Here is an 18,542-nt window from a genome sequence, read left to right as displayed (position 1 = left end):
ATAGGCTTCTGGTTCAGGAATCAGCCAAGAGCAAGACTCCTGAGCAGCTGTGAGTTTTTAAAATATAAGACTTTTTCGGGCTGACCCTGTGGTTGAACTGTTAAAGTTCTGCATGCTCCACTTTGGCAGCCCAGGTTCCCAGGATCGGATCGTGCACTCAGACCTACTCCACTCATCAGCCATGCTGTGGAGGCATCCCACATACAAAGTCGAGGAAGATTGGCACAGATGTCAGCTCAGGGCAAATCTTCCTCACCAAAAACTAATAAAATAAAATATAAGACTTTTTTGAGCCAGCCCTGATGGCCTAGTGTTTAAAAGTTTGGTGTGCTCTCTTTCCGCAGCCTGGGCCTGGTGCCCTGGCATGGAACCATACCCCTTATCTATCTATCAGTAGCCAGGCTGTGGCGGCACCTCACATAGAGGAAGATTGGCAACAGATGTTAGCTGAAAGCAAATCTTTCCCAGCAAAAAATAAAATAAAATAATATGAGACTTTTTTTAAAAAGGCAGATTTGTTATGGTACACATCCTCTGGGGAGGATGAGGATGGAACCAACATGTTTTTATTTTGAGCACCTACATCCACTACCCAAAAGTAGTGGGTACCCAGTACGCACTACCAAAATCTCCAGATTCAGCTTTTTCTGGTCCATGGGTTTTGTAAAGGTGGATGCTGCGGAATTCTGGGGCTCCTCAGAGGTGCCCCAGAAGCCATCTCAGCAGTGTACACACGTCTCCTTCCTCACAAGCAACCAAATGTGCTGTGTCATGGGGAAAAGGCACTGAGTTAAGCCAGGAGCCATGTCTTAAATGGGCAACCTCAAGCTTCATGCCTAAAATAAAGATATATCACACCATGGGCAAGTCACGATTTTTCAGCCTCAAGCGACAGACAACCAATTCAAAGCAGCTTAGGTTGAGAAGGGAGAACTGCTTGCTGGTGTAGCAAACTTGAAGAAAGCAAGAGCCCAAACACCATCAGCCTTGCTCTCTCTCTCCATCCTCACATCCATCTGTATCATCCTCACGTCCATCTGTATCATCCTCACGTCCATCCGTATCATCCTCACCGTTTCTCACTCTGCTTTTCTCAACAAGACTAGACCCCAGGTGGCTGCCCTGCTCCCATCTTCCCAGGCTTAGCCCAGCAAGAAAAAGCCTCATGGTCTTGGCTCCAGATTGGAAAGGCCCAGGGAAGGATTTCAATTACCCAGCTCTGGGGTTCTCTCTTGGTTTCTGACACTCTCGTTGCTACATAATCATATACCATCTTTAAAATATTGATGATTTTACCTCCTCCTTTCTAATTTTTAAATTCCTAAAATCATTGTCTTATCTAATTGCATTGACCTCCAGAAGAACATTAAATAATATGATGCTAGTGGACAGTTGTCTTTTCTGGAACTTAAAGAAGGATGCATCCCCTTAAGCCTGATGCTCACGTCTGGGTTGAGATGGATGCATCTTATCCTGTTAAAGGTGTGCCAAGCTTCCCTTTTTATTCAATATTAAGTCACAGGTGGATTCTTGGTTTAAAGTACGTACTTCCTATCTGGCTAAGAAAGAACCTATCACATCTATTTACCAGAACTTTAGGTGTGGGACCAGATAAACTTTAGCTCAACTTCAATACCCACCTACCAGCCATAAGAGCTTCATAATTTCGTTGAGTCTCAGGTGACTCCTTGATAAATGGGGATAAGGCTCTCCTCATAGAATGCTGAGAAGTTTAAGTGGGAATGAATATAAAGCACGAACAGAATGCCTGGCACACAGTAAGTGACAATTCCTTCAATTCTCATTAACAATGCAGTCCTTTCTCAGATTTCTTCTTAATGTCATCATGATGACAATGTTCCTTGCATACAACGTATAAACTCCATTTGGTTAAAACATGTATCAATATTATTAACATATAATCATTATTAATATAATTAAGAAAATATTATTTATATGTTTACAAATTGTGGGATTTTTTAGGTGGGCTTTACCCATGTTAGATTTGGGGATTTAAAACATGTTTGTGTCACAATACTTTTTCCTATATTTTGGAACATTTACTTGTTGATGTCTGGGGCTGGGGAATTCTCACACAAGGGGAGAGCCATGGGTTCTTGAACTGCGGACCACCTTGGTATATGTTGACCCTGCACTGCTTTTATTCAGCACTAGGGGGCAGCATTGAAAAAGAAACCTGAGCAAGGCTTCTCTGAGCTCTTGAAATGTTCACCTGACTGGAGCCCTGGTTAAAACACTTTTCAAGGAATTTAGTCTTTACCACTTCAGTCTTTTGCAGAGGCCTGTTTATAATGTTGTGGATGTACAAAAAGCACGTAGTAAGTCCTCAGTAAAGGGTGTGAGTCAGCACAGCCCGCTCCCTGCCTGCTTTCACGTCCTTACTCGAATGCTGTCCCTGACCACTGTGTGTGAACTGCAGCCCGATGCTCGCCTCCCCCGCTGACCCCTGCTACCTTGCTCTACTTCTTTTCTATACCATCTATCAAGTCTAACATATTAGGTCATTTACATCTTTATTATATTTATGGTGTATTGGGTTCCCCCCAATCCCCTCCTAGAATGTAAGCTCTACAGGGGCATTGTCTGTTTTGTTCAATGATGTAGCCCAAGTGCCTAGAACAGTATCTGGCACAAAGTAGATGTCCAGTAAGTGTTTGTTGATTGAATGGTGCATAGTGGTGGTGATGGTGGTGGTGATGGTGGGGTGGTGGTGATGATGGTGTTGGTGATGGTGGTGGTGGTGGTGGTGGTAGGCTGATGGTGGTGGTGGTGGTGATGGTGGTGGTGGTGGTGATGGTGGGATGGTAGTGATGGTGGTGGTGATGGTGGTGATGGGATCATGGTGGGGTTGTTGTGGTGGTATTTGTAATGTTAGTCAGCGTGTGGCAGGAGAGAGGTTTGGAAAGTGATAAGTGGTGGTGCTGGAGGCGGCAATGGTAGTGGTGGTGGCAATGGTTGAGGCAGGGGCAGTGGAGGTGAGAGGAGGCAGGTGACAGTGGTTGAGATGGTGAGGGTGTAGCAGTTGTCATGATGTTTATTGTGTTATGGTTGGTTAGGGTCCCCTGAGAAGTTGGAATCTAAGCCTGAGACTGAATGAGGATTTCTAGATTTTTCTAGAGGCCCTAACAACTGCAAGAGGGCTTGTCAGCTCATAAGCATGAGCCCTCGGTTTCTAGGCCAAGTAGGGGAGAACTGTTCACACACGCAGGCATGCACATAAAAGTTTATATTCCCAGCCCTCCAACAAAGGGTGCCGTGCAAGGAAGTGATGGAGAGCAAGCCAGAAAGGGATATCCAGCTGTCACTTACCCAGTTCATCATTCAAGTTTTTAGGTTCTAAAAAAAGATTTCCCAGCACCACATTTCAGGCTCTAAGGAGAAGAAAATATGTCAGAAATCATGGCTAGGCCATCACAGTCTAACCATGGAGAACGCTGCAGGCAGGCCTGCTCCCCGCATGTGGAAGACTCCAGGTGAAAGGATCAAGGGGGAGCTGCTCACCCCACATCTAAATATTTAAAGTGATAAATCAAGCTAACAAACGGTTAAATGAAAACACTTCTGTCCTCCTGCATTAACAGATATACCCCATAAAGGCATGTAAGACCAAGTCAGACTCCCAGACCAGAACATGGAGAAGCCCCCAGCAGTCCCTCTTTCCTGATCCAACCTCAGAGGGACCTCTCACTCAAGCCCCTGGACTCCCTAATCCACACACTCGAGCTCTATCCACACCTTCCACAAAAAGCTGCCTCTTAGCCTCCCACTGACCTAAGGCAGTGCAGCCCACCCTGGGAGGACAGGCCAAGAAAGCAGGCTTAGGACTTCTGGGGTGGGATTTCTGGCATCCAGGTACCCCGAGTATGGAGAGAAGGAAGAGCACAAGCTCTGATGGAGGCAGCCCCTTGGCCAGATGGGCTCCTCCCACTCTGGGGAGGGGCACGACTGGGGGAGGGCCAGGAGGAACCTCCAAAGCCAGGGGCCAGGGATCAGTGACCCTCTTCTCCTGGCTGCAGAAACCACTGGGACCATTGTTGTACTGTCTGACTCACAAAGTGCATCTCTGTTCATAGAAAATCTCAAGAATGAAGTCATGGGGAGTCCAATACAGCTGGGGAAATGGAGAAGAAAGGACCATTGGCATGAACTGACAGAGCCGTCCGGAACATCTGGGAAAGTCACATCCATGCATTGTACTCCCCCCGCCCAACGTTTCTCTGGTCAGCACAAAGGGAAGGAATGCTGGTCTCAATGGAGCTCTCCTTTGGCCTTGCACAGAAGCCTGGCAGCCTCCTGCCCTGGCCCAGTTTCTCCCCCATACATGTGAAGGACTCTCGGCCTCTGCTTGGGGTCCCCTTCCTTCTCTTGGTTGCTCTCTCCCTCAGCAGTCCCTTCACGTTCTGAGCTTAACTGTCCCCCATCAAGATGTGCACGTCTCTCCCCAGCTCCAGGCCTAAACTTCCAACCGTGTCCACCAGATCATCTGAGCCCGGCCTCTCACTCCTGAGATGTTCAAACAGCCTCACTCTCTTCACCCAACAGCACTTCCGGCACCTGCCCCCTGCCCCCCTCTCCTGCACTTAGGGTCAAAACTTCTCCCAGATACTGGTGGTAGCACCCAATGTTGTCAGTGTACTAAGTGCCACAGAATTGTACAAATGGTGAGTCTTATATGAGGTGAATTTCATCTCAATAAAACAAATTTTTTTAAGCTTCTGAGGCCTCCCTGCCACCCACAGCCACACAAGCCAGGGGTGCCCGCCAAATGCCCCATAGGCTGCTCAGCCAGCCCCTCCTTCCCATTCACCACATGCCTCCTGCTGGCAGCCCCACTGTTGCCAAAAGGGCATGGAGGTGAACGCTTTGACCTTGTGCTGGGGCTCGGGGGGCAGGGGCCATGGCCATGAATGGACCCTGTCTGTGAGCCACTCATGAAGCTTCCATAGCGAGCTCTTTTGGCAATAGGAACCCATCCCAGAGAGGGTGGGTTCTTTGCAAAATGCACCGTTCCTCCAGGTAACCCCCCCCCCCAGCCCTAATGGACCCAGCTGGACACTCGTCCTTCCTCCAATCACTATAGACCTGCCCCTAAACATTCATGGGTGGGTTATGCACCCCTTGCTTTAAGTGAGGAGGGTTCATGGAGTCTGGAGTCTTGTGTCTTGTCCCGTGTAACCTCCCTCCAACTTTCTCAACATCTCCAGCCCCTGGAGATGGAGCAGCTGTAACAGATTCATTCTCGAGACATGGAGGCGTGAACCCGATGTCTTGACTATCAGGCCTTCTCGTTCTTCCAGGTATACACCCCTGAGCGAGGGAGGTCTTGAGGACGGGGTGCTCCTTGGGTGCTCCTTCAAAAGGCAACATGCATTTCGGTTACATCACCCACTGAGCCGACTTTCCCAGCGCCACACCAGTATTCATTGTTATCATCTTCTCTTTCTGTCCTTCTTGGCCGTGCAAGGAGACAGTATCTCAGCTCTAACTCCCTGAGATAAAGGCAGAATGGACAGCTTATCTCTGTCCCACTCCCTCCCTTGCTGCCCCTTCTGGAAGCAGGCGCCCAGCGGGGACAATCAATTCGCTTGACCACTTGGCAAATTACAAGAACCCTCCCGCCTGTTCAGTAATGCACACTGTCAAGTGCTACTATGATGCATGCTGCTAGGCTAGTCGGTCCTCTCCGTCACTGCGCTCACAACTTGCCCATCACATGGCCAGTTCCCTGAAGAATTATGATAAAACCATGTCTATGTCCAAGGACGAAGATTTACTGTGGGGGCCATGACCTTCCCACTGCCAAATTCTGGTCTCTGAAGATTAGTCTAATTAACTAGCTGTTGCTAAGCCTAGACTCTTGGTTTTTCTTTAGTTCTGAGTAACAGTTGCCATAACATCTGTACTTCCAGCCCAGGTCCTCTCAAAGTTCAACTAGGACAAAAGAACATTCTGGAAGTCTTGTTAAAACACACTGCTAGAGATTCTGATACAGTAGGTCTGGGGCAGGACTTACCAATGTCCATTTCTAACAAGCCCCCAGGTGATGTTGACACAGCTGGTCCTCCATCCACACTTTGAGCAACATGGCGCTAGGATATGCTGAGGTGCTGAGGGCTACCAATCACTGAGTCCTTGTGTGTGCCAAGCACTGAGCTAAGCACTTATCATTAGGATGACCCTTTTCACAGATGAGGTTCAGAGAAGTAAAAAGGCTTGTCCAAGTTTCCAAAGCTAGGGTGTGGTGGAATTGGATTCATATCCTTGTCTCCCTGCTCAACCATCCGTAACCACCGTCACTGATCAGCAGGTATGGCCTGGCCCCTCCATAACCACCTTGAAATGTTTGCAGCAACCCCTAGGTGATCTCCCTTCCCACAGCCTCCCCGACTCCAATACAACCTACTGTCAAGATAACATTCTCTTTTTTTAATTGTGATGAAATATACTGTTTTAAGTGTACAGTTCTGTGGCAGTAAGGACATTCACATTGTTGTGCATCATCCGCACCATGCTTCTCCAGAACTTTCTCATCTTCCCAAACTGAAACCCTCTACCCACTAGAAACTTTCCATTCCCCCTCCCCCAGCCCCTGGCAACCACCATCCTACTCTCTGTCTCTGTGAATCTGACTACTCTAGGGGCCTCATATAAGTGGAATCATACACTAATTGTCTTTTTATGACTGGCTTATTTCACTTAGCATAGTGTCTTCTAGGTTCAACTATGTTGTAACATGTGTCAGAATTTCCTTCCTTTTTATGGCTGAATAGTATTCCATCGTATGAGTATACCACATTTTGTTTCTCCATTCATCGGTCAATAGACATTCGCATTGCTTCTACTTTTGGCTGTTGTGAATAATGCTGCTATGAACATTGCTGTGCAAAGATCTCTTCAAGTCCCTCTTTCCAACTCTTTGGGGTAAATACCCAGAAATGGAATTATTACTGAACCATATGGTAATTCTACTTTTAATTTTTGAGAAATCACCATACTATTTTCCACAGCGGTTGTACCATTTTACATTTCCACCAGCAATGCACAGCAGTTCCAGTTTCTCCATGTCCTTGCCAACCCTTGTTATTTTCTGTTTTTGTTTTTTTTTTTTTTTTTAATAATAGCCATCTTAATGGCTGTGAAGTGGTACAAGATAACATTCTTAAAGCAAACTCGGATCACTCATTTGCTGCTTGGGCTCCAGGTGTGTGGACAGCACAGAGCAGGTGCAGAAGGGAATGCACAGATGATCCAGACTAGCTCCTGTATCCCAGAATCTACTAGCAGAGCTCAAGCAGGAAAATAAGCAACAATGATGTGGAGGAGGCAGAGCCCAGGCCCTTAGGGCAGGGGCAGGAGAAGAGATGGGGAGCTCAGAGGACGGAGGGATGCTTCTGCCTGCTTGGTAGGAAAATAAGGTGTCTTCATGGAGGCCATGACATTTGAGACAGGCTTCCGAGGGTGAGCATGGCTTGGCCATGGCGATGTGGGGAATGGACATCCTTGGCACAGAGTTGGCGTTAACAAAGCCAAAGGTGGAAAACTCTCAGGTGTCGTGGGCAGCAAGGAGGGCATTTGGTCAAAGCATTGGGAGCAGAAAGGGTAGGAGGAGGAGCTAATGCTGGATTAGTAAATTGAGACCAGCTCATAGGGGCCCTTGAAGCAGTTCATGCTGCACTTCCTGGGCAACAGGGAGCCATTGAGTGTTTTTGAGCAGGTGTGTGACATGAGACAGTGTGGTGTAGTGGTTATGAGTTGGGCTGCCTGGATTCAAATCCCAGCCCTGCCACCTAGTAGCTGTGTAATCTGTGACAAGCTATGGCTCCTCTCTGAGCCTCAGTCTCCCATCTGCAAAATGGGGATGATTATAGGACTGATGTCCTAGAGTTATTGTGAGGGCTAACTGGGTAAAGCTCTTGCAAGAGGGCCTGGCATTTAGCGTTACGGAAGAGTTAGCCATGAATGCGATTTGAGCTCTGCCTCATGAAAAATAATTTGGCATCACAATGTGAGTTTAGATGGAGTTGGGAAAGCAGGAAGCTCTTGTTAAAAGATAAACTGAAGCATATTAAAGATTTTAAGAGTTGATTTGAGCATTTATCAATTTGAATCAGGCAGCACCAAACCGGAATTGGTTAGGAGCGTTCTGCCAACAGGAACCAGGGGAAAGACTTATATCAAGTACAGAAGCAAAGAAAGGAAATGATTTGTTTGGCTATAACTTAAAGCCTAGTTGGCTGCTTGTGATTGGCTGTCCTTCGCATTTCGATTTCGTAACCTTGAGGCATTTACAGGCTTAGAGGTTGGTTTGCTTACATAGGCTGCCGCGGCGTTAGAGCCACGTCAATCTAATGGCCTCCTTGCTGAATTAATTGAATACTCTAAACCCAGAGGCCTGTGAGTGATGGAAACAAGCGGTGACATTGCCTGACTTCGCCAAGTAGAGGTGAGACTGGAGGGAAGGGAAGCCTCCAGACCCATTGAGAGACGAGGTGAAGGCTCAGTCCAAAGTCTGCACTGGGCAGAGGTGGGAAGGAGGATGGCCCAAGGGAAAGAGAGGTCTTGAGTCTAAGTGACCAGGAGGAGAGAGACTCTGAATGGATAATTCAGGATCATGGGGCCGGCAAGATGGGGGAGGCGATGGGTTCTCTGGGCCCCCATAGGGCCCGTGGGGGAGACATGGCCATTAGGAAGCTATAAATGCGAGGGTGCATTTGGAGCTCAAGACAGAGGTGGGGGCTGAAGGTTGAGCTTTGAGAGAGGTCAGTCAGGTAGGTGAGCAAAAGCTGCAAGGTCAGTAAGGTTTCCCAAGGAGAGGGGATGGCAAATGGAGAGAAGAGGGGCGGGGAGGGGAAAGGAGGAGAAGAAGCCAGAGGGGAGAAGGAGGAAGGAGGGGAAAGAAGGCCAAGAACAGTTTCCAGGGGGGTGATAAACGTCACTGGTTACAGTGTCAGACCTGAGTTCAAGGCCTGCTCTGCCACTAACTAGCTGTGTGACCTTGGGTAGGTTACTAAATCCCTCTGTGCCTCAATTCCTTAACCTGTAAACTAGGGATGACAATAGAATCTACCGTACAGGGAAGTTAAGAAAAGTAAGTGAGATAGTGCCTGTAAAGCCCCGATGGCAATGCCTGGCACCAGGCAGAGCCCAAAGAATGGTAGCTAGTGTCATTATGATGATTGTGAAATCCAGGTTAAATGGACAGAAGAAGGAAGAGGAGTTAGAGAAAGAGGCAGATGGAATGGAGCTACTCTTGAAAAGAAACCCAGGAGAGAGTGGCGGAGTGGGAGGCAAGGCAGGGGGATGGTTAGGAGAGCAAGGCTGGTGGGCAGATGCCCGGTGCCAAATGGTGCAGAGCCCTCTAGGAGGACGAGAACTTGGACAATACGTCGTGGTCTGGAAATTAACACATCTTTAGGAACTTTCAAGAGAGCAATGTGATTTTTTAAATGAGGAATGAGTAGGAAAGACAGCTGGGAGGGAGGTTAGGGTCTCCTTGGGGAGGGGATGGGAGGAAGTAGGCGAGTTTGGATGCCAGGCTGGTGATTCTGGATGTTATCTTTAGACAATTGCACAACCTGGGAGGTATCTGAGTAGGAAACACCCTGGTGGTGGTTTGGGATGACGTATCTGGGTCGGGCAGAGGGAGAGGAGAGCGAGTGCATCTGTAGCCAGACTGCCACCAGCCCAGGTCGGTATTAGAATTTGATTGACAAGGACCTAAAATTCCCATGTTGAGATTTCAGCCGCTCAATTGCCCCAGAGACTGAGTAATTCAGGTTGACTTAGGTTTCACACACACACACAAAGCAACAGGCAGAATAATATCATGCAAAGCCCCAAAATGTTATACTTGCACAAATTGGAGGCAGTGGGAAGGGAGTACTGTAGGACAGAGGAGCCAGGCGCAGGCAGGTGGAAGTTGCAGCTGTTGGGATTTTTCTGATGATGGCTCCCCCACTGCTTACCCACAGCTCTCGCAAATAATGCTGGCAGACTCTGGGACCATATAAATAGAAACTGTTATTTGAGAAGCAGCAGAGTCTTTCCTGCTATAACAACCACTGGAGGGTGCTTGCTGAGCATCTAATCTGAGAAGATGACCTCACCCGAGCCAGCTCACCAAGTCTTCTCATGATCCTTCAAAAGATTGCACAATGGCAATGAGAGCCCAACGGGGATGACACACGACCAGCCCACTTCCCTGAACATACCTGGGGCTTGTGATCCAGCCACCTGGACTGATAACACAACATTTGGGGGCTTGTTAGGAAACTATGCGGTTGCTTAATTGCGACTAAGGAACCAAAGCCAGGCTTCTGTTTATGATTGGCAGCGTGGTCTCAAGGCATCCGTCCTGAGTCAGACAACTTCAGAAGATGCCCCCTCCCCGCCTTTCCAACGTCCCTCTGACTCAAAGCTCTGGAGGGTGGTCCCACTGGGTGGGGCTGGGGGGCGGAGGTGTTCTTCAAGACGCTGCTTGTGGGATTGCTTTTTGGCAGGAAGATCACAGAGTCGAATACAATGAAACTCTGTCCGGAGAGCTAGCCTCTCAGGGGCTGTTGCTGCTCTCTCTTGGCTGGCAGAGTTTGAGAATCCATTACATGTGATGAAAGGTCTAAACAGAGCCAGGATTTTATTCCTGCCTACAAGACCCCTGGAGATGCTGCATTTCCAAAGAAACGGCTTATTTCATAAGACTCTGAGAAAGTGGGCTCTGGGCTTCTAATAAGAGGAGGAAATATTCTATTCTTTTAAAATTATGTTTGAATCATTGTAGTTTAACTAGATATTTTCCATTGGAAATGATTCCCTTTGCATCTTTCCGCCGCAGGACCACAGGCTAACAGATGTGTTTCAGTGAAATGCACCCAGCACGAAGCCTGGAACACAGTAGGCGCTCATTAAGCGCTTTCTTCCATCTGCCCCAAGTGGCCCTGAAAATTCCAAATTAGATCCAAGTTATGTGTGAATGTTTACATCAAAGGAGGAGCCATGATCTTGAATTCCTCCATCCAAATTGGAACCAAAAAAAAAATGCCCTGATTCTGTTGCGACTTTAAGAATATCTGTGATTCATTCAACTGAATCTTTTAATTGGGAAAGCAATAAAATTGTGAGAGGTCTCCACCCGTCAGCAGAGAGTGGCCCTGAAAGGTCACCCAGCTTCTGGGCATATTGGTTTCTAAAGTGAGAATTGGAAGTGAAACTACTTGGGGAAAAAAACATAAAGGATGATATAAAGATGTATTTTCCTGTTTTTGATAGTGGTTAGGGGAGATATTTTTCCTACCCTATTTCTTCATTTGAAGCCATTTTCCAAAACAGTGAGGCCAAAATTGGGCCGTGTGAATCATCTTTAACTAATGAAAGAGATGCTTTATGCCACCACCCCACACTGAGGTGTCAGTCACGTCATGTGGTGAAACGTTCCATCCCAACCATTGACGCAGGGGAACCTCCTGACTTTGGTGGTTGCACAAGAATCTAAAGGCATTACAATTGCCCAGCAAACAAAAGAAGGGTGTCTGTTCCTAGTCCACCATAGTTACAAGGAGATGCCCGTTGCCGTGTGGTCCATTCAAAGGCAGGCAGTGGAGACTGGGCACCTAGGTGCCTGCGCTGCCGCCTCCCTGGAGTGCCACAGGCGGCAACCTCCCAGATCTTCCTTTTGATTCTCCGTCCCATTGTAAGAACATTTGCCTAGACAGTGGGTCACGACTTAATGAGGCATGGTGTCCATATTTTTGTCTCTCTAAATCTCATGGTTAAGCTTACCAGATCACTAGTTCCCAACTGCCTTAATTTCCTAAGGCTGCCGGAACACAGTTCCACAAACCAGGTGGCTTAAAAACAGACGTTTGTTCTCTCACGGTTCTGGAGGCCAGCAGTTTGCAACCAAGGTGTCGGTGAGGTCGGTCCTCCTGAGGCCTCTGAGCGAGAATCTGGTTCATGCTTTTGGTGATAGCCAGCAATGCAATCTTTGACGTTTCTTGGCTTGTCAACGCTTCCTTCCAATCCCTGCCTCCGTATTTCTACCAATGGTCTCCTCACATGGCTGTCTTCCCTCTGTGTCTGTGTCCAAATTTCCTTCTTTTTATAACGACATCAGTCGTTTTGGATTATGGGGGCCACTGTACTCCAAAATGACCTCATTATGACTTAATTACATCTTTAATGACTCTATTTCCAAATAAGGTCACATTTTGAGGTACTGGGGTTAAGATGTCAACATATCCTTTGGGATGTGTTGGGAGGGGGTGCGACAATTCGACCCATAAAATCAACTTACTATTTCCCTCCATTGGGTTATACATTTTGAAATATTTTATTTCCCAAACAAAATACATTTAGTGATTATTCGTTTTCCTGGGTTTTTTTAAAATACATCAAAGTCATCCAAATAGGCTTCCAATTCTAGAAGATGACATAGAATCAGTTTTCCAGCTCCTCCCCTCTAAATGCATCAAAATACCATGGAAATGATTCAATAGACAATGATAGAAGGACTCTGAAAGCTGGAAGAGAGAAGGCAGACTGGCTGGGAGCCTCAAGACTTGAGGAACCACAATGGGATGAGTCTGCTGGGTTTTCTTTTTATCTCCCATGTACCTCCAGACTGGGCACTGGAGAGGCCTGCAACCCAGAATGAGCAACAGCACAGACAACACAACACAAGAAAAGCCCACTCTCTCTGGCCAAGGGGGGACCCCGCAGGGACCTAGTGGGGAGCCTGAACCCCTCAGTCTACAACTGCAGCTGCTGCAGGCAGCCTGATCCACAGGGCTCTGTGTCTCTACTGGCTGCCACTGAGGTGGTGAAACGACAACAGATGTTCCACGGAAGTGCTTCCGCCCCCACAGATGGCACCAGATAAGACAGAGCAGGAGCCCCAGCAACACAGAAGAGCAAAGCAGACAAAGATAGAATTCAAAAGGCTCAGAAAGCCAAACTGTCACTGATACAAATACCCACAAAAGTAGATCAGAACCTACACACCAAATCTAAATAGTGATTGCTCATGACTGCTCGCCAAAAGGGAAGACTTAGGATCAAAGGTCTCCCAGCTTAAGAATCAAAACGTCCAGGACACAATCAAACATCACACCAGGAACCGGGAAAACCACAATTTAAATGAGAAAAGACAACAGATGCTAATATTAAGAAGACTCAGATATGGAATTATCTGACAAGGATTTTAAAGTTGTCACCATAAAAAGACTTGTACTGGGCTGGCTGGTGGTGTACTGGTTAAATTCGTGTGCTCTGCTTCTGCGGCCTGGGGCTCACCAGTTCGGATGCTGGGCTTGGACCTAGATATGGCTCATCAAGCCACACTGTGGTGGCATCCCACATACAAAACAGAGGAAGATTGGCCCAGATGTTAGCTCAGGGTTAGTCTTCCTCACCAAAAATTAATTAATTAATTAATTTAAAAAAAATAAAACTTCTACAATGAATTACAAATCTCTTGAAATAAATGAAAACATAGAAAATCTCAGGAAAGAAATAGAAGGTATAGAAAGAACTAAATGGAAATTGTAGAACTCACAAATACAGTAATCAAAATTTTAAAAGTCACTGGATGGACTCAAAAGCAGAATGGAGGGGTTGGCCCGGTGGCGCAGCAGTTAAGTTTGCACATTCTGCTTCTCAGTAGCCTGGGGTTTGCTGGTTTGGATCCCGGGTGTGGGCATGGCACTGCTTGGCAAAAGCCATGCTGTGGTAGGCATCCCACATATAAAGTAGAGGAAGATGGGCAGGGATGTTAGCTCAGGGCCAGTCTTCCTCAGCAAAAAGAGGAGGATTGGCAGTAGTTAGCTCAGGGCTAATATTCCTCAAAAAAACAAAAAAAAAATAGAATGGAGATGACAAGGATAGAATCAGTGAACCTGAGGACAAATCAATAGAATATACTCAATCTGAACAATGAAGAGAAAATAGATCTGAAAAATAAGTCAACAGAGGGGCCGGCCTGGTGATGCAGCAGTTAAGTGCACACGTTCTGCTTCGGTGGCCAGGGTTTGCCAGTTCGGATCCTGGGTGCAGATGTGGCACCGCTTGGCAAGCCATGCTGTGGTAGGCATCCCACATATAAAGTAGAGGAAGATGGGCAGGGATGTTAGCTCAGGGCCAGTCTTCCTTAGCAAAAAGAGGAGGATTGGCAGCAGATGTTACCTCAGGGCTAATCGTCCTCAAAAAAATAAATAAATAAGTTAACAGAACCTCAGGGATCTGTGGGGCAATAAGAAGATCCATCATTCATATCATTAAAGTCCCAGGAGAAGAGCAAGGGCATGAGACTGAAAAAGTATTCTAAGAAATAATGCTGAAAATTTCCCAAACTCAGCAAAGAACATAAAATTGCAAATTCAAGAAGCTGAGCAAACTCCAAGTAGGGTAAACTGAATGAAATCCACACCAAGGCACATCACAATTAAACTTCTGAAAACTAAAGACAAAGGAAAAAATCTTAGAAACAGCAGGAAAAATAGCATATGGCCTATAAAGAAACATCGAGTTGAAAAAGCAAGTTTCTCGTCAGAAACCATGGAGTCCAGAAGGAAGTGGCACATTTTTCAAGTGTTGAAAGAAAGGCCTGTCAACCACAAATCCTATATATAGTGAGACTGTTCCTCAGAAATAAAGAGGAAATAGAGACATTCTCAGGCAAAGAAAAACGAAGAGAATCTGTTGCTAGCAGACCTACTCTTAAAAAAATGGCTAGTTGAAGCTCTCAAAACAGAAAAAACAGTTATAATAGAAGGCTAAGGCTTTCAGAAAGGACAGAACATCAGAATGGGTAAAAGCAGAAGTAAACATAACAGACTATCCTTCATCTCAAGAGTTTCTTTAATCATATTTTATGGTTGAAGTAAAGGCTGTAACACCGTCTTACGTGCATACAGAAGAAACATTTAAGGCAATTAAAACTTTAAAGTGTGGAGGGTAAAAGGATTTCTACACTTTACTCAAAGCAGTAAAACATTGACACCAGTCTTCCGTCTTTCTATATACATACGTACACATAATAATAGCTAGAGCAACCACTAAGAAAACTCTATAAAGTGATATATTAAAAAATTATAAATAAATCAAAGTGGGACTCTAAAAACATGTTCAAATAATCCACAGGAAGGCAGGAGAAAGACAACAGGGTAACAAGCAACAGAGAAAAAGCAGTAAACAAATTAAACCCTAACATGTCAATAATTAGTTTAAATGGAAGTGTTCTAAACACAGCAATTAAAAGACAGAGATTGGCAGAGTGGATTAAAAAACATGGCCCAACAATATGCAGTCTATAAAAAACTCACTCCAAACATAATGATATAGGTAAGCTGAAAGTAAAAGGATAGAAGAAAAGTATACCACATAAGCATTAATTATTTAAAAAGGAGGAGTGGCTGTATTAGTATCAAAGTAGACTTCAGAGTAAAGAAAATTGCCAGAAACAGAGAGGGACATTACGTAATGATAAAAGATCAATCTACCAACAAGACATAGCAATCCTAAGTGTGTAAAGACACACACACACAAACAGATCTTTAAAATACCTGAATCAAAAACTGATAGAGCTGGAAAGAGAAATTGACAAATCCAGTACTGTAGCTGGAGACTGTAACACTCTCCTCTCATTGACAGAACTACTAAAGAGAAAATCCACAAAGGCAGAAGAACCAAACAACATCCTCAACCAACAGGGTCTAAGTGACACTTCTAGAAGACTCTATCCAATAAGAGCAGAATACACCTGTTTTTCAAATGCCTATAGAGCATTCACCAAGATAGACCACATCTTGGGTTACAAACTAACCTTAACAAGTGTAAAAGAAATGAAATCAGACAAAGTATGTTCTCTCATAATCGAAACAATTAAATAAAATCAGAAATCAATAGCAGAAAGCCAAAATGAAAATCTCCAAGAACTTGTATGTAAACAACATACTAAATATTCCACAGGTCAAAAAGGAAATCTTAAAGAAAAGATGAAATCTTCTTAAAGACATCTTCAAGAAAAAAGTGAAATTGTATATAATGAATATGAAATCACGACATACCAAAATTCGTGGGATGCAGCTACAGCGCTGAGAGGGAAATTTATATATAGCACTAAATGCTTACAAGGAAAAAGGAAAGATCTGAAATCAATAATCTAAGCATTTACCTCAAGAAAAAGAAAAAGAAGAGAAAAATAAGCCCAAAGCAAGTGGGAGGAAGGAAAAAATAAAGAACAGAAATTGATGCAATTGAAAATAGAAAAAACAGTAAAGAAAATAAATGAAACAAAAAGCTGTTTCTTTGAAAAGACAAATCCCTAATATCAGACATGAAATAAGGAATATCACAACAGATTCTGCAACCATTAAAGGGTAACAAGGGAATAGCATGAACAACTTTATACTCAAAAATTTGACAACTTAGAAGAAACGCATCAAAATTCCTCACAGACCGCTAACTACCAAATTTAACCAAGATAAAATAGATAACCTGAATAGCCAATTAAAGAAATTGAATCTATAATTTAAAATTTCCTAAAAAAGAAGTCCCAGGCCAAGATGCTTTCCCTGGAGAAATGGTCAATTCAGAGAAGAATTAATACCAATTTTATATAACATCTTCCAGAAAATAGAAGAGGAGGGAACTTTCCAATTCATTTGATGAGGCCACTTTTATCTTGATATCAAAACTCAAGTGCACAATAAAAAAAGAAGGAAAACTAGAAAACCAGTATCTCTCACACTTAAACACAAAGTCCTTAACAAAATTTTAGAAAATTGAATTCCACAAAGTATAAAAAGAACAATAAACCCTGACAAAGTGAGATTAACTTCAAGTATGCAAGGCTGGTTTAATATTTGAAATCAGTCCATGTAATCTACCATATTAATAGACTAAAGAAGAAAAATCATATGATCATATGATTATATCAATTGATGTTGAAAAAACATTGAAAGAAATTCAACAACCATTCTTGACAAAATATTCTCAGTTAACTAGAAGGGGGGAAAATTTCTCAACTTCATAAAGTACGTTACAAAAAGTCTACAGCTAACATCATACTTGATGGTGAAAGACTGACTGCTTCCCCACTAAGACTGGGAACAAGACAAGGATGTCCACCCTCACCACTCCTATTCACCATAAGATCTAACCACTGAAGTAAGGCAAGAAAAAGAAATAGAAGGCATAGAGATTGAAAAGAAGAAATGAAGCTATCCCTATTTCAAGTAAACTGATTTCTACGTATAAAATTCCAATAAATCTACCCAAGAAATCTCCTAGAACTAATAAGTGAGTTCAGTAAGTTTGAAAGTTACAAAATCAACATGCAAAAGTCATTGTATTTCTATAGACTAATGACAAATAATTGCAAACTGAAATCAACAAGGCAATACCATTTACAATTGCGCCAAAGAAAATGAAAGACTTAGTTTTAAATCTAACAAAAACGTGCACAGTATATATATGATGAAAATGATGAAAGAAATCAAAGAAGATCTAAACATTTGCAGAACACACTAGGTTCATGGTTGGAAGACTTGACATAGCAAAGATGTCAGTTCCATAGCTTTACCACCACTTCTATCTCCAGCGAGGTTTCTTTGTAGATGTAGGTAAGCTTATTCTAAAATTTTTGTGGAAAGGGAAAAGCCCTAGCATAGCCAAAATAATTTTGAGAAAGAGGAATAAAATGAGGAACCACTCTTCCTGATATTAAGGCTTATTCTATAGCTACAGTAATCAAGACAGGGCAGCACTGGTGGAGAGGTAGACGCATAGCTCAATGGGAGAGAATAGACAACATAGAAAGAAATCCACACAAATACGCCTAATTAAGCTTTAATAAAGTAGCAAAATCAATCCAACGGAGGAGGGATAACCTTTTTAAGAAGTGATGCTCGAGGAAATGAACATCCATCGGCAAAATATGAACTTCCATTTAAACTTCACGTGTATATAAAAATTAACTCAAAATGGGTCATGGATTTAAATGTAAAACGAAAAATACATAACCTCTAGAAAAAAGCAGGAGAAGATCTCTGGGACTTGGGACCAGACAAAGAATCCTTGGACTTGACACCAAAAGCACACTCCATAAAAGGAAAAATTGATATATTGGACCTCGTAAAAATTTAAAACTTCTGTGAAAAGGATGAAAAGAGAGAAAAATATTTGCAAACTACCTATCTGAGAAAGAACTAGTATCTAGAATATATAAAGAACTCTCAAAACTCAACAGTAAAAAAAAAACAAATTAGAAAATGTACAAAAGACATAAACAAACATTTTACTGAAGAGGATACACAGATAGCAAGTAAGTACATGAAAAGGTGTTCAACATCATAAGACATTAGAGAAGTGAAAATTAAAACCACAGTGAGATATCACACTATACATATCAGAATGTAAAATGAAAAATAGTGATAACACTAAATATTAGTGAGGCTGCAGAGAAACTAGATCGCTTACACATTGCTGGTGAGAGTATAAAAATGTTTCAGTCACTCTAGAAAATAGTT

General features: G+C 44.0%; 1 long non-coding RNA gene across 1 annotated transcript; it reads left to right on the top strand.

Moving 5' to 3' along the window:
- The first annotated feature begins 8,310 nt into the window (after positions 1–8,310).
- Positions 8,311–13,474, top strand: LOC138920116 (uncharacterized). Its single transcript, XR_011430793.1, has 2 exons — positions 8,311–8,464; positions 9,993–13,474. It is a non-coding gene; the product is annotated as an uncharacterized lncRNA (long non-coding RNA).
- The last annotated feature ends 5,068 nt before the right edge of the window (positions 13,475–18,542 follow it).

This window comes from Equus caballus, chromosome 22 (assembly GCF_041296265.1).
Source record: "Equus caballus isolate H_3958 breed thoroughbred chromosome 22, TB-T2T, whole genome shotgun sequence".
Classification (NCBI taxonomy): Eukaryota; Metazoa; Chordata; class Mammalia; order Perissodactyla; family Equidae; genus Equus; species Equus caballus.
This window is presented reverse-complemented; position numbering and strand designations above follow the sequence as displayed.